Here is a 10,355-nt window from a genome sequence, read left to right as displayed (position 1 = left end):
GTCCTATAGTGACTTACTGGGAAAACTCCACTCTGTGTTTCCAAGTTTCAATGAGTAAAAATTAGTTAAGTGTACCTGTTACCTGGAAGATTAATAAAAGCAGAAGCATTGTTTTCTGTCATTGACACAGCTAAGACCTTTTAACTGTTGCACAATTATAACAAAACCCATGACAATATGAACTACAATGATCCCAAGTGTAAATGAATAACCAAGCAGCTTTTTAAAGGTGGAGGAGAAGCATATTTATGGATTGATTGCGTGCTCTGATACAAGATAATGCTATCATACAATAGAAAATATTCCCTACCTGCTACCAAGATCAGTTTTACTGCTGAGGACACAGGCAGGCAACCTAGAGGCTCTCCAAGCATGACAGTGCATACTGCCACATCCAACAGTGCACACAAGGTAACTCCTCTCCTTGCTTTATGATTACTGAACAAAAAAAAGGGGAGGCAATGTTCCCCCAAATGGTATTTCAGAGGACAGAAAAGGTCCAAGAACAGGTCCAGCTTGGTCCCACTTACCTCTGCACAGCACTCACCCCCTTTACCTTTAAGAGCTCACTGTCTCAAAGGTCCAAATTCTTCAGTGTAACTGTAACTGCTTTGCAAAACAAAGCAGCCTTCATCTGGTTTATTTAGCTTAAGAATTTTCCTTATGTAAGGCAAAACTCAGGTAATCTACAGACATGAAAGCAATGCCTTTGCGGTTTGAACATTTTGCATTGATGGAAGGGGAGCATCTGAGGCAAACGGGACATAGTTAAACATCTCCTGCTCTTAGATATACCTGTTTCTTGCAACTCTCTTCAGGCTGCTCTAAGGAGTGTTAAAGTTTTTGACTTGCACAGGTTAGACCAAGGAGTGGAGAGTATGAAATTGGATTGCTGCTATCATTTTACATAAGTGCAGCTTGGTTGCAGCACAGAAGGGTTAAGCTCTGACTGTCAAACCTGCACCACCCAGATTATTCCAGCAGGCTTTCCACTTAAGCAAATACTTTTTCACTTCCAAATGTTTTTCCTAGATTTGAGCAGCAACTAAAGAACAATACAGCTGAATTAAAATAGAAACGAAAATCCCATGCGTTCTGCTGCTGGTGGAGCTTTTGCATTCACTAGTCAAATTTCTATCCTGTTTGACTATGCTATTACTATTTTTTTTATTCTTTTTCCAGAGGCTGCCTATAGTTACGCCTCATGAGAGTTATTGTTTCCACTGTTGCTTTTCTAATGCAATGCCCAGAATGGCATATTGCTTTGCTACATGTAATAAAACATTAACCAAAAAAGAAGCATAGAAAGGATCTGCCCACTAAAATAACAATAACATGCCTCTGACATGGGAACAGCATCGAAAACCTTCCATTCAGGACTTCCAAAGGTGTTCCTAGATCTGCAGAAACATCACTTACAGAAGATGAATAGCTGTATATATATACATATATATACACACACACAGAGAGATATATATATATTTCTTACTGCAATCTGGAAGACAAGGAGGAAAAATGGCAACCATTATGAAAAACAAATAACACACCTTAAACATTCTTCTATTTGTGTTGTATTTGTTAATGAGGAAACTTCTCCTATCCTCACACTTACAATCTTGTATTGGAAGGCAGCAGTCTTTTAACACTGAAGACGAGTAGTTTTCCACCACACAGAGCTGCAACTGAAGTGGGCTCTCCCTCTACCATTCAAGAACAAAGTAGCTGAGGTCCCTCAGTTCTGTAATGTTGTTGCTATTATTTCCCTTTCTCTCATATCTTCTTTAACAGACAAGCAATGTGGGATTATTATGCACTCCTCTACAGCAGTACACCTGGTTTTGATGACTATGGAGAACAACGTCAGTGCTAAAAGAACAGAGCTTCTTTATTTAGACATTTATTTAACCTTGATCATCTTTTCTTTGTGGTAGCTGCAAAGTAATTTCTACTACCACAGAAATAAAAATGTTTGTAGCTCCAGAAGCAGCAGGAGAGCAAAGTGAAAGGGTGAAGCAGCACATATGCACTAAGCTGCAATGCTCCATGCTCAGAATCCTCCAGGACTGATGAGGTCCTCTCCAACCCACAGACCTTCTCTGTCCCATTCCTTGAGAAATTTGTTCATAAACAAGCCTGGTTTCTTAATCCTTCAATGTATGACTGTATGCTTCAGTGAAGGAAATTTTCACCATCTTATATTAGATATCAGACTTAAGTGCTTCAGCTGGTATTCAGAGCTGTCTACATAGATAATGAAAGGCATCAGTGAGTCACTCATGGGAGGAGTTGGTTTGACCTTTCTCCCTTCACCAGCCATTCAGGCAGTTCAAAACTTTCTGCCTAAATTCAGGCTGCCTGCTGCCTTTCAGTGAGACATTGTTGTTTTTATTATTGACATCAACATGACATTTATATGTTGGGACTCTTCAAGATAAAGCCAAATCAATTTCATCTTCCCAAGAGAAATGCACTTAAACAAAACAGAATCAAGATTCAATTTAGTCCTCAAACAATTAAAAAACAAAACCATTCCACCACTCCAAATTATGAAAAAAAGAAAAGGACCACCAAAAAAGAGAGAAAAGTATCACAGTATGTGGTAGCTTCATGGCCTACTATATGTTTTTCTTTAACAGTTTCTGCAACATTGGAAAGTACAACACAATCCCATCCCACAGGAGAGGATTTAATGTAAAAATGCTAAGACTCAGAACATGCACAGTATTTAGATCCACATACTCAAATTTAAGTGTTGGCTTAGTGTCAGAGTCCTAAATGCACCTGATTGTGTTTTTTCACCAGATTATGTTATGTAAACCCTCTTTTTTAAAACTCTTAATACAATCAAGGACAGATTTCCAGACACAGGTTGGTGCCTGAATACTTAAAAACATGTTTAGAGAAAAGTGAAACAAAAGTGACTAGCTCAGAACAGCATAGGATAGGACAGTACAGGATAGAAATAGAAATAGAATTAACAAATAGAAATAGAAATTGAAATAGAAATTGAAATTGAAAAGAATGAAATGGAATAGAATAGAATAGAATAGAATAGAATTAGAATTAGAATAGAATAGAATAGAATAGAATAGAATAGAATAGAATAGAATAGAATAGAATAGAATAGAATAGAATAGAATAGAATAGAATAGAATAGAATAGAATAGAATAGAATAGAATAGAATAGAATAGAATAGAATAGAATAGAATAGAATAGAATAGAATAGAATAGAAAAGAAAAGAATAGAAAAGAATAGAAAAGAAAATAGAACAGAATAGAATAGAGTAGAATAGAATAGGAGCCCTACAAGAATCACCTAGTCCAACTGCCTGTCCACTTCAGGGCTCTCCAAAAGTTAACACATGCTATTAAGGGCATTGTCCAAATGCCTCTTAAACACTGACAGGGCCGAGGCATTGATCACCTCTCTAGGAAGCCCGTTCCAGGGTTAGACCACCCTTTTGGCAAAGAAATGCTCCTTCATGTCCAGTCTGAACCTCCCCTGGTCCAGCTTTGAACCATTAGCAAATCAGGCTTCCCAACTCAACACCCAGATACTTCATTTGTTTCCATTCAAGAACAAGATTTTGGTGATGATAAGATATTCTACAAAAACATCTACTCAGTGTTCTGTCAAAAGAGAAAACTGAGGTTGAAGATTTACTAGGAAAGAGATAATGTGCCACATTATAAACCCATTATGTGCCAAAAACTTGACAAAAAAGCAGTTCTGGTCCTATAAATTTTGGGGAGAAAAAACAGAGAAAAGCAACAAGGTTGACTAGAAAAGCTCTTACAGATTCAGATGGGGAATGATTATGGAAACTAGATTCCATAGCCCAGAAAAGAGATGGTAGGTATGGGAAGGGATGTCAACAGGAAGACATGATATATTATATTATATATATATATAATGTATGAATACTGTAAACATAGGAGTAGAAGGGAGAACTTGAAAAGAGTATGACTGTTCCTTGCATTCTTCTGTACAAAACACATCTGTATCAAAGGAAAATGTGAGGTGGTAGACACAGATAAGCAATGGAGAGCCCCTAGATATAGGACCTCGTAGGTACCAGACACTTAAATGTGTTTAGAAAGCATTTGGGTAAGTTCAAGAAGCAAAATGGTGCAGGCAAGCTTTCACTTATATGAATGATGCTCCTGTTGGCTAAGGGAATCCTTGGCCACAAATTGCTAGAGTGTAGAAGACTGGCCTGGATAAGAATTATCATTCAGTTTCCCTGTTATATATTGCTTGGAACCAGCTAGCAGCCATTTGCAGAGACAAATTAGGAGAATAGGTGGACCTTCATATATGTCCTATTAAACTATTCATATGTTCAACATTGATTTTTCTTCTAGACTGGTACAAAAGAATAGCTGGTCATGAAGAGCAACAGGAAAGAACTATTCTGGTACACAGGTACCTTACCTCTAATTTTTTGTAACTGGTAGTATGGCTGCAGCCTGATTAGACACCTGTAAAATACACTGACATGCATTCCGAATCTTCCACAGCGATCCTCTGTTTCGCTGATTTGTGCCATCACACTCACAAGAACCATGTAAGTAAGTACTTATCAGATACATTTCTGTTGACACTGAGATCTCAGGCCTGCAGCCTCCTAAAGTCCAGCTGTTCCTCTAGGTACAACCATGAACAGAACAAAATGGAAGCTGTCTCCAGAAGGGAAAGTCCCGTACCATCTTTCACCCTGCAATGTTTCCAGCACATTACTTAACAACAAACAATCCAGAAAGTGAACTTTGTTCTGTATTATCACATTGGAGCTTTCCCACCTGCAGCCAAAGCAAGCGGTAGGATCACAAAGGCTGATTGCGTATTGATTTTGCAAGAGACTGCACATAACTTCAGAGAGCACCAATGACAGCTTTTGCTATCAACACACCTCACTTTCCAGCAAAGTTGGAAATAAAACCTTATTCACCTTTCAGCTGAAGGTTTTCTGTGCTGCTGACCATTTCTGATTAACCAGCTCATCTACAGGTGCTTACAAGTTAGATACTAAGCCTCTGAGATAAACAGGTCACTTCAACATAACTTACTTTTTTCCTTTCACAAGTGAATTGCTAAGAAACTTATACCTACCCCTCTGAGAAAAAGAACAGTGGAGCCCATAAAGCCTTCTGGATATTTTGTTTTTTACAATAATACTTTTCATTACATAGTTGATAGAGGAAAGCAATTTTCCTCCTCATGCTTACTTGCATACAAATCAAAAACACTGAGTATTTCTGGCTGTAGTAAATAACATAGTCATTAAAAGAATCCTACTTAACTCAGCCATGCTGGTATCTTGTGTGTTCTTTTGTCCCAAAAAACTATCCCTTTTGGCATGAATTACAGGTATTTCACTGGATGAGACACAAATACATACATTCCTGTTTTGGGGCTGTATCCGTCTTTCTGCTCTACATCTGCACAGTGCTTATTTGAATCTGGATGGCAGTCCATGACAGAAGCAAATGGGTTTTTTTAATCATTGCAGTAAAAGATTAGCATAGATCAGCAGTCTAAGCATCAGAAATAAAAGCAAAAATCTCAGTGGTTTTGATTGCAAAGACATTTTCTTCCACAATGATACAGGTAATTTAGCTAATAGTTTTTAACTGTTGCTCATACTTCCTTACTGCTTGTCTGCTTACCCCAGCTACATGGAATGGGCACCAGAGCAGCACAGGGATAACACCATTTTAGGAAGCTAAACATGCCGCATAACATTTGTTGTTGCAAGACATCCCTTAGTGCTTGTCAGGTTACAGATTATTTAGCTGTCCTGAGAATTTCCCTGACCTGAGTTAACTGTGGCTAAAATTTATCTCTCATTTCCTGCCCTATCCCCCTCATAAACCCCAGCTCCTGGTTATACTGTCCAGCACCAAAGTCAAGCCTGAGTGTGCCACAGCTTAGGAACTCTGGGACAGCTTCTGCCCCATCCTCAAGGCTGGCTACTTTCCTACTTCTTCCCCTGTCATGCCTCACATGAATCTTAAACAAAGAGATTCAACAAAATCTCAACACTGGTTGTCAAAATACTGTAAGCCTAGAGACAGCTTTACTACCCAAGATCTTTTAGTGGGGCAAAACACAGCAAAGGATGCCAGAACCACCCTAATTGAGTTGTTTCAGCTGTGCTCCATTTTCTTCACCAGAAAATGTGTCTATTATTCCATCTCTTCCCCATTTCTCTTATGTGTTTGTATAGATTGAAGTATTCATTAAGTTTTCTGCTAATATATATTGTCTGCCATCTGTCTCTGAGAATATATTTGGCTTTCAGCAGGGCTGCTTTGAGCTCTTTTGCACCCCTTTCAAATCATCACCTCTGCACTAAATTGTGTTGCAATCAGCTAAGGGCAGACTGTCAGTTCATAAACATTTATGTTTCAAAGCATCAGAACTGGTTTATATTCCTTTACGAAATGAACCTTGAAGCCAGTAAATCTGCTATCAAATTGGAGTGTATGGCAGAGTGCATGCTCCACTGGGAAGGGGAGACAGGCGACTGTCAGCAGAGGATTTACCACTGCCTCCCCTAGTCAGGCATAGCCTGGTCCTGTGAAGTCAGCTGTGCTGTCTTCTCACACCAGGTCTGTGTCTCTTTCATCCTTAGAAAACCAAACCCAGCTCCAAAGCCTGCTTTGTTCCTAGATCGTCTGCCAAGCACCCTTCGAATGAAAGACACTGTGCATGCGTGTCAGTCCAACACATTTAAAATCCACACTCAGTTGCAGTCTGCACAGGCAGACCTTGTGTCCTGCAACACTGGTGACTATGTGCATGTCCGAGCACACAGCTTTCAGTGTACGATGATTCTCTACACACTGTATAGAAACAGAGAAACAGCAGAAGATGGGTAAGGATATGTAGAAGATAAAAAAAAAACAAAAACAAAAAAGGTTCCAGATTCATTAGATTCTAATTATGATTAGTTTAAGTTAGGATATTTCAGAGTGGGTCATGTGAATCCAGGTAAAATTCAGCATAACTATAAATAGTAACTCACGTGGACTGTTTTAAAGATTCCAGGATCCACAGGCTTGTTTTTACCAACAGTTGATTTCCTCCATGCAATTTTTGACTGATATTCAAATAACCATATTCTTAGACTCCTTGTTCTGCTCCAGTGTAAGAAGACTGCCCCAAAATCTAAACCACATGTTAGACTGCCTTATGCAGGGTTAAGAATTCTAGTTAGCTTCATTACACAGAAAACCTTATCTGCAAAATGCTACAGAAGAAGAGATTTTTCTTGGGTAAACAAACAAGCAACCCAGCAAACAAGCTGGAAACCATAAAGCAGTGACTTTCATAGTGATGGCATCATTAATACCCATTTGAGCCTGCTTATATGCCAAGCAGATCTTTAGATGCAAAGGGAAACTCCTCTTCTACTAGGGAAAGACAAATTCTGTCTCAGTGTTTGCAGCAGAAAAAACATGGACAAAACAAGCAAAGAGTGGTGGGTGAACAACCACACAAGCTCATCTCACCCAGGAGTCCAAGGAAGAGGAAGCACACCCACAAATTTGGACCTTACATTCTACCCTTTATTAGTTTCTAGGGGTTTAATTGGTTGAGTCACAGACTTACTTAGGTCACTTATTTCAGTCTTCCCAAATCTAAAAGAAACTAAAAGAGAAAGAGCTAAAAGGCACCAAATGTTTTTCCTGCACAGTGTTTGTAGTTCCTAAATCTCTTTTCTATAATTTCTTAGTTTTGTCACTGCTTCAGACAATCACTGAATATTCTTGCTTTCAGTTTCTTCTGCTACATCTAAATTTAGATCAAGGATTTGAATCTGTCAGCTCCTGCTCTAGATTCCTGTATTGCATTTTTTCACGGTACTCCTTTCTATAAAATATTTACAGTATGTCTAAAACACTATATAAGCATACATTAATTAATTCCTATAGCTTTCCTTTGTGCACATCATGCTGTTTAGTGACCTGAGACAAATCTATGGTAGACACAGTTCATCTGGAGTAGCCTTCTTGATTAGACTGCAACATACTATGTCTTGCAGGAAGCAAAGCTTTATCCACCATTCCCTGTTTTTGGTTAATTTCTAATCCCTGAAAGACTTTTTACCTGAAGAGTGCCCCCAGCAAGTTTGGCTCACTGTTCCTGCTAGTGTCTCTTCCAGGGCCTGCATCACCCAGGTTAACAACACACCACACAGGCTGCCTTCTGGGTATTTCTCCAAGCCCTCCTCAGTCGAGCCTTTTGTTCCTTCACCTCCATTCCACTCAGGAATCATCACACATCCTTGCAAGAACTACAGCAGCTATTCTTCAGGCATTTGTTAATGTAATGCTTCAAATGTAATGGCCTTTAAACTCATCTCCAGATGCTTGTGCTACTGCTGTTGAAGGTGTACTTGTTTCCACTTAAATTTAATTTCTGTTCTTTGAAATACAACGTTTTTATTCTCTTAATTACAGTACAACTTGTTTCCTTAGACCCTTCCATGCCATGTTTACTCAGGCTTCCCCTGCACCCACTCACAGCACATTCTTGTTCTGGCCTTGGTAATATGTATCCCAAGTCAGTTATGATCAGTTTAATAGATTTCTGTTCTTATTGTGGAGGAACTCATGTTCCACTGCAAGGCCCATGACTGTCTTCTGCAGTTGCTTTGTATGAATGCTTATTAGAGACCAGAGAGGCTTTAGGATTTTGTCTGCTTTTTCATAGCACACTGCCTAAATGCCTGGTTTGCCATCCCATCTGTGGTTCCCTCACTCATCTCCAGCAATATTATCCCTTACAGACACAAAAAAATTCAGTTCCCTGGTTCATCATTCCTTCTTTGTTCATTTCTAACCTCTGTGTATGTTTACCAAGGTATCTGTTACTGTAAATTAATGAATCTTTCCCATCACCTCTCCTTTGTCTATCTTTACTCAACGTGCTCCTTGCTTTCTCTTGGATCACAGTTTTACTTGGTGTTGAACCATTTGATGCTCCCTGAACATAGCCCATTGCCCAAGGGCACTTTGAGACTCCACTCAGTATCACACTAATGATATGAAACACATAAAATCTCTGACCAGTATTTGTAAACCGTGACAGAGGTGGAGATTTCCCATATATAATTTCAGGTGTTGCAAGTGCATTAGACTGAAATATGACATACAAATGATTAACGTCAAAGAAAGTTTTCAGATCAGAAATCTGAGGCTGCAATTACTTGTTTTACCAAATCAAAACTTCAAGAGAATTAGATGGAGAAAGAAATGTGCATTTGAACTTTACTGTTAGAACTAGATTTTTCAGTGCAAGCAGTATACTTGGATGTTTGTCTAGTGCCTTCCCTCGGTCTAGATTTTCAGGATTTTTAAATATAATCCAAACATATTAAGTCACTTTCAGTCGGCCCTGTGAAAGCTGTGTAGGTGCAGACAGCACCATAGTCTCTTCTTTACATGCAGATAATGGGATTAGAAAATCTCCCTCTGCTCCTGTTCAAGAGTGACAATTCAGCTGAGTTAACTCAGTCTTTCAGAGCATGTCTCTTCGCTTTATGAAGGAGATCAGATCCCTACCTAAGGATTGTGTTTGCACACCTTAAATACCTGAAGAAGCGCTCATTCCAGAGTCACAGAATGCAAGTAAAATTTTACGAGCCCATTAGAAATCAGAGTGTAGTATCACTTGGCCACAGCTGCCTCTGGGATAGAGATATCAGCAAATTAGTTTGCTTACAACTTGGCCACAAGAAATAAGGAAAGTATAAATTTCTGCAGGACTCTGCTTAAAAATTTGATTAGAAGTGTTTAAAAAATTATTTATTATTTTTCCCCCTGTATTTTTCCAGCTATAAATAATACCGGGAAAAGAATTTATGCTCATTTTCTCAGGCAGACATTCCTGCTCCTTTGCACCGCCAAAAGCATGGTAGCTATGGTACCAGTACACAGTTTTAGCCTATTGGTTTGATGGGGATTTCGAAAACATTTGTCCCCAAGCACAAATATATTCAGAGTGACTCAGCTGTGATTTTCCACAGTGACTATTGAATTTACATGCAGATTTGAAGGCTTGTGTAAGTAGTTAATGAACCCAGAATCTGAGGAGGGATAGAGGGGGATAAATTGCGTATTTACCTGAGACCAAACACTGTGCATCTCAAAAGTTGTCCGAATTAGAGTCAGTGGGAGTTGGGCCCGTGGTACTGGGTAACATGTGTTTGTCCAAGTAAACAAACACCTTACTGCGTTTCCATAGTACAGAACTTACATAACTAATCACAGAGCGGGCAAGATGTGGTGATTATTCCAGCAATGTGTCATTCGTCTTGCTTAAACAGGGTTGAAAATAACTTTC

The 10,355-nt window shown here is 39.0% G+C and overlaps 1 long non-coding RNA gene across 1 annotated transcript; it reads left to right on the top strand.

The window, feature by feature from the left end:
- Positions 1-258: 258 nt before the first annotated feature.
- On the top strand, positions 259-5,279 carry LOC114013439 (uncharacterized). The gene is made up of 4 exons (XR_003556395.2): positions 259-411; positions 4,367-4,427; positions 4,523-4,573; positions 4,653-5,279. It is a non-coding gene; the product is annotated as an uncharacterized LOC114013439 (long non-coding RNA).
- The last annotated feature ends 5,076 nt before the right edge of the window (positions 5,280-10,355 follow it).

Source organism: Falco peregrinus, chromosome Z (genome assembly GCF_023634155.1).
Source record: "Falco peregrinus isolate bFalPer1 chromosome Z, bFalPer1.pri, whole genome shotgun sequence".
NCBI classification, from domain to species: Eukaryota; Metazoa; Chordata; class Aves; order Falconiformes; family Falconidae; genus Falco; species Falco peregrinus.
Note: the sequence above shows the minus strand (reverse complement) of the source record. Positions and strands in the feature narration are given on the sequence as shown.